This window comes from Bos javanicus, chromosome 11, assembly GCF_032452875.1.
Source record: "Bos javanicus breed banteng chromosome 11, ARS-OSU_banteng_1.0, whole genome shotgun sequence".
NCBI classification, from domain to species: domain Eukaryota; kingdom Metazoa; phylum Chordata; class Mammalia; order Artiodactyla; family Bovidae; genus Bos; species Bos javanicus.
The window spans coordinates 81,542,405-81,547,867 of NC_083878.1; the positions used below are offsets into that span (position 1 = coordinate 81,542,405).

The 5,463-nt window shown below is 43.7% G+C and overlaps 1 long non-coding RNA gene across 1 annotated transcript; it reads right to left on the bottom strand.

The window, feature by feature from the left end:
* Positions 1–724: 724 nt before the first annotated feature.
* On the bottom strand, positions 725–4,299 carry LOC133257412 (uncharacterized). The gene is made up of 3 exons (XR_009739541.1): positions 4,162–4,299; positions 2,510–2,856; positions 725–1,152 (listed from the first exon to the last, which is right to left on the bottom strand). It is a non-coding gene; the product is annotated as an uncharacterized LOC133257412 (long non-coding RNA).
* Between the last annotated feature and the right edge of the window lie 1,164 nt (positions 4,300–5,463).

The following is a 5,463-nucleotide window of genomic DNA, read 5'->3' on the forward strand; positions in this document are numbered from 1 at the left end:
AAGATGAGAGACAGAGATAAAGACAGAGATGAAAACAGAGGCATTTACCTGGGGGAGGAGAGTCAGAGCTGCCTTTTCAAGTCCTGGACCAACCAAGAGGAATAACCAACCTATATCAAGTCCATCCTATGTGGGAATCTGTATTAGTTGCTTTATGAACACAATTCCATTAAATTCTTTTGACAACCCTGAAAGGCAGGTGCCATTATCTGAGAGATGAAGTAACTTGCTCAATGTCACACAGCTAGTGTATGACAGAACTTCCACTTCTGAACTAGGAAGTCCTCTTGACTAGAGAGCTTTTTTATTATTATTATGATGCATGTGTGCGAAGTTGCTTGCCTCATGTCTGACTCTGTGCAACCCTGTGAAGCCTGCAGCCCAGCACGCTCCTCTGTCCATGGGATCCTCTAAGGAAGAATATTGGACAATGGGCTGCCATTCCCTCCTCCAGGGGATCTTCCCAACCCAGGGACTGAACCTGTGTCTCTTATGTCTCCTACAGGGGAGACCAGGGAATCTTTACCGCTAGCTTCACCTGGTAACCCAATTATTATTATACCAGTGGCAAAAAAAAAAAAAAATGTTTAGGTATATAGTACTACTCACTTGACTGCTATTCTTTGAAAATCAGCAATCCATGGGTATTCAGTGAATTAGCTTTCAATGCATGAAAAAAGCCCCCTCAAAACTAAGTAGTTTAAAACAAGAACTTTTATTCATTGTATTATTTGGTATTCTTCCTGTCTATGCCAGCTCAGCTGACCTCCCCTGGGCGCTCTTGCGTGCCTTGGTTAGCTGGCAAGTGGGAGCATCTGATTCTTCTTTTTAGCTGTTTCAGCATCCAGAATGACAGCTTGAGCCACTCCTATGATGGTCAGAGTTGCAAGGCCAACAGGAGAGGGAGGACCAGGCATGCTTAAGTCTCTGCTTGTGTCATGCTCACTATTACTCCGCTGGCCAAAGCAGATCACATAGACAAGTCCAGTGTCAGTGTGGGGAAAACGACACAAGAGTGTGGCTCCAAGAAGGAAATTACTGTGGCCATTTTTTTTCATACCATCTAACACATTGTTTGGAGCAGATTCTGTTCACTTGTTCATTCACTCAACTGCCTTCAATGAGCACTTTGGTAGCAACGCTTATTCTGGACTGAAAACAAAGATGAAACAGACTTGATCCAGAATTCCTGGTCTAGCAGGAGGAATTAGGACACACAAAGGCTGACAAAAGTAGTATTAACTGCCATATGAAGGGGATAAAAAAATAGCTAAGTGATCTGGAGAGCCAAGAAGTTACAGTAAAAAAAAGTTACAGTTCCATGAAGAAGAGATGTTTATGCTGTATCTTGAAGGGTGGCTAAGCAGAGACATCACTTTGCCCACAAAGGTCCATATAGTCAAAGCTTTGGTTTTTCTTGTAAGAGTTGGACCATAAAGAAGGCTGAGTGCCAAAGACTTGATGCTTTCAAATTCTGGTGCTGGAGAAGACTCTCGAGAGTCCCTTGGACAGTAAGAAAATCAAACTAGTCAATCCTAAAGGAAATCAACCCTGAATATTCATTGGAAGGACTGATACGGAAGTTGAAGCTCCACCTGATACAAAGAGCCAACTCCTTGGAAAAGACCCTGATGCTGGGAAAGATTGAAGGCAAAAGGAGAAGGGGGCGACAGAGGACAAGACGGTTGGATGGCATCACTGACACAAAGGACATGAGTTTGAGCAAGCTTCGGGAGTGGGTGATGGACAGGGAGGCCTGGCGTGCTGCCTCTGGGATCGTTGTGTGGGCAATAGCACAGTGGTGGTGCCAGTGACAAGACAGGAAAGTGAGGCACCGAGTCCTCTTTGGGGTTAATTGAGCTTGGGGTCTCTGTGCAACTTGCAGGAGGAAATTTTGAGTATGGTGCTGGGAGTTTAGATCTGGACCATGGGAGAAAATTCAAAGCTGGAAAGGGAACTCATCAACAAGGGGCTAAGTGGTGAAACCATGGGTACCAGTGATCTTATCAGCAGAGAATTTACCCAAAAAAAAGAAAAACAAAAGGGGAAATGTGGGGTCTTTTAAGTTTCAGAGAAAGAAAGATGGAGAATAAGTATTAAATCTAGTAATTAAGCATTCACCCATCCCCTTAGAATCTGTCAGAAATTTACATCAAAAGCTTGAGGGTTGAAGCACCATTGGTAACGAACTATAGGCTCGCTGTGATTGCATTTTAATAATGACTTCCTATGTCACTGGTTTCAGAATATGTTCTGTTCTGCAGGTGAGCAGCAGCTTGATCGAGAACACTGACTTAGAAACCAAAACTGTGGTTCAAATCCTGGCTGCATCTAATCAATGGTAGGATCTCAGGCGAGTCAGGAAAGCCCTCTTGTGTGTAACATGAGGATAACTCCTGCCTTGAAGAATTGTTGGTGTTAATATAAGTTAAGTCTTGAGACCTGTGCCTGACATGGAGTATGTGATATGAAAGCATCAGTATGGACAAATATTCACAGAAACGCGTACCTTGATGAAAAGAACATGATTGAAATGCACAACCTCAGGAAGAGTTCTGATCGGTCAGGATTGTGGATCTGACTGATGTTCTAATCTCCAGTCGGGAAATTTGAAGTGCTGCCGGTGCTGGGAATGGTGAGTGACAGGCTGAGTGACCTAGTAATAGAGAGAGAGCTCAGCACGGTACAGACACTCACATGCACGTGGCCTTGGGTGTGCGGGCTGGAGAAGCTGCAGCCCTCAGGCTGACAGCGAGGGCAAGTGAGCGAGGCTTGTCGTATGAACCGAACCCTAGAGTTGGAGGTGAAGATGCAGTTAGTCATATAGGATGATGGAGACTCTGCGGCACGAGGTGCCTAAAGAAAGAGCAGAGAAAAAGAATTTTAAACCTCATTCCATGTTCAGTGTATCTCTCTACTTTCAGGTACCCCAGAAGGCTGGGTTACTTCTGCTTTTCCATCCAGGGTAACTCCAAGAACATGCTCCAAAATTATGTTTATGTTGGTGAGAGTGTATGGAGACACAGTGTTTAACATAGGCTGGAATAGATAAGCAATGTTCATAAATCTTTCTGAACACCGCCCCTTGGGAATTCACCAGACACACACACACACACACACACACACACACACACACACACCCACACACCCACCCACATACATCTCTGTTACTTTTTTCCTTCCTTGCTTCCTTCTCCCCTTCCTTCCTTCCTTTGTTCTCTCTTTCCTTCCCTCTCTCCTTCCTTCTTTCCTTCCTAACCTGCACAAGTGGTTCCACATTACCTGTAGAATAGAGTCTCCCTCCCTAGCGTGGCATTGCAGGCTTTCTGGGTTCTCGCTTCCTTGAGTTTTGAGTCTTTACCTCCCATGAATCTCTCAACCCTCTCCTGTAGCTAATGGACTGCATTTAATTTCTTGAGCAGGTAACAAATGCTTACAATTTGTTGGCTTTTGTAATTCATTCATTTAGCAAATCTTCGGTAAGTCAGTTTCTCAGGTTCCTTTTTGATAAAAACTCTCTTGCCAGACTTTGTAAGGAAGAGTATTTTAAATATAGATAAATCACTTTCTCAAATTGCCAAGCATAAGTACTTAATTAAAAAAAGCAGTTCTTTTATTATTATTATCTCTTCTGTTAACAAAACTGTTGTTTTGCAAGAGATTTTGCTTATTATAAAGATTAGGAAAATATAGAGAAAAAATTAAAATACCCCCCTAATTTAATTCCATCTCTATGAAATATTTTCAGTCATATTTATAAAATAGCTACACAAAAATAGATGAGATGATGCTGCAAATAATTTTATTTCCTGATTTTTCATGCAGCATTATATCACAAATATTTCCCCACATCACTAAAAAATTTCTTGAAAATAAGATCTTTAGCTCTATATTATTCTACTTCATAGATTTAGTTTCTTGAGTGAGTCCCCATCCTTGATTGTGTAGGCTATTTTGAAAATTTCCTATATAATTTGAAAATATGGAGAATCTGTGGTTTCTATATTGTTAGAAAAATCTTCTTAAACTTTGGTTATTCTCTTAGGCTGATTTGTAACAACCGAAGTAGTGGATTGACACATGTGGACATGTGAAGGCTCTCAATACATATTGGAAAATCACTTTCAGAGAAATGAGACTGGTTTTACATGCACTTCCTACCTCTGTCACAGGTTAAAGTTTCCCTTTCATCTCCTCTCCTTCAGCCCTGGGACTCTGGGAGGACACACATCTGCACTCAAAATAGTAACAACAGACTTGCATTTCCAGGGAGCAGAGACGGGCCTTTCCAGCACCAACTTAAATATTCCAAATGTCTCTCACAGATCTCCCAGGAAACCTTTGTCTCCCACGACATCACGGAAGAGTGCAGGCTCTCTGCCAGGTCACTTATCAAAGGTCACATCACCTCTGCACCTCAGTCTCCTCATCTGTAAAATGGGAATAACATTGACACCTATCCTATAAAGATTGTAGGGAGGATATTGACAGCTAGGTTGAATGCAGAATGATTACTGCAGCTGCATCTTCTTGAGCTCAGTTCTTTTATTACTCCTGGAAACAGTCACAACAGAGCGACTTTCTAAAGGCACATCCCCGTCACAGCAGCTGCACCAGGTAGAAGAATGTCATGAACAAAGCAAACACCCCAATGGATGGGTGCAAACTCTGCCTGCAACAGGATATGCGCTCCTGGAAGGAGAGGAAGCTGTTGCAGGTCTTTGACAGGCCCGGTTCTAATGCCCTTTGTTCCCTGAAGTGATGCTCAGATTCTAAAATTAAACCCCACTTCCACTACCCCAAAGTGCTGTGTGCATTTGAGCATCGCCAGTGTTAAGGAACGGTTTTTGTCTGCTCTCATTACCATGGTTACACCTCCAAGAGCAAAAATATATGGCTGCTGCTTTTGTCAAATCAGGCCCGCTTTCCTGTGATTCGGGCCATTGCTGCGAAGTGGCTGATGGCTGCTCTCCACAGGAGCCCAGAGGCTGGCCTGGACTTGTAATGAGCCCTCTGATGTGGCAATCAGTCGGTGACATGGGCTGACACAGAGTCATTTGGCAGCACCAGGGTGTTGACCCTGGGCCTCACGTGAGTCCATCAGTCAGGTGCGAAATGCCAGCCCTGGCTGCAGGCACGGTGCCTGCCCTGAGTTCAACGAGGAGACAGAGACACGGAGGAAATGCATGGAGGAAACAGTAGAGGATCGGCTTTGGGGTTTCAAAAAGCACCCTCCGCCCTTCATGGAGGAAACAGTAGAGGATTGGCTTTGGGGTTTCAAAAAGCACCCTCCGCCCTTCATCTCAGAACCTCTAAGACACAGATGGAAGAATGTAGCAGAGGCCAGACTATCACCTTGATTACTGATAAAGCTGTTGGGAAAATTTGCCTTTGATTGGCTGGAAAGCAGACTCACTTCAGCCTTGACTTACCTCATCACTGTATCAGCTGGACCACAGCAGG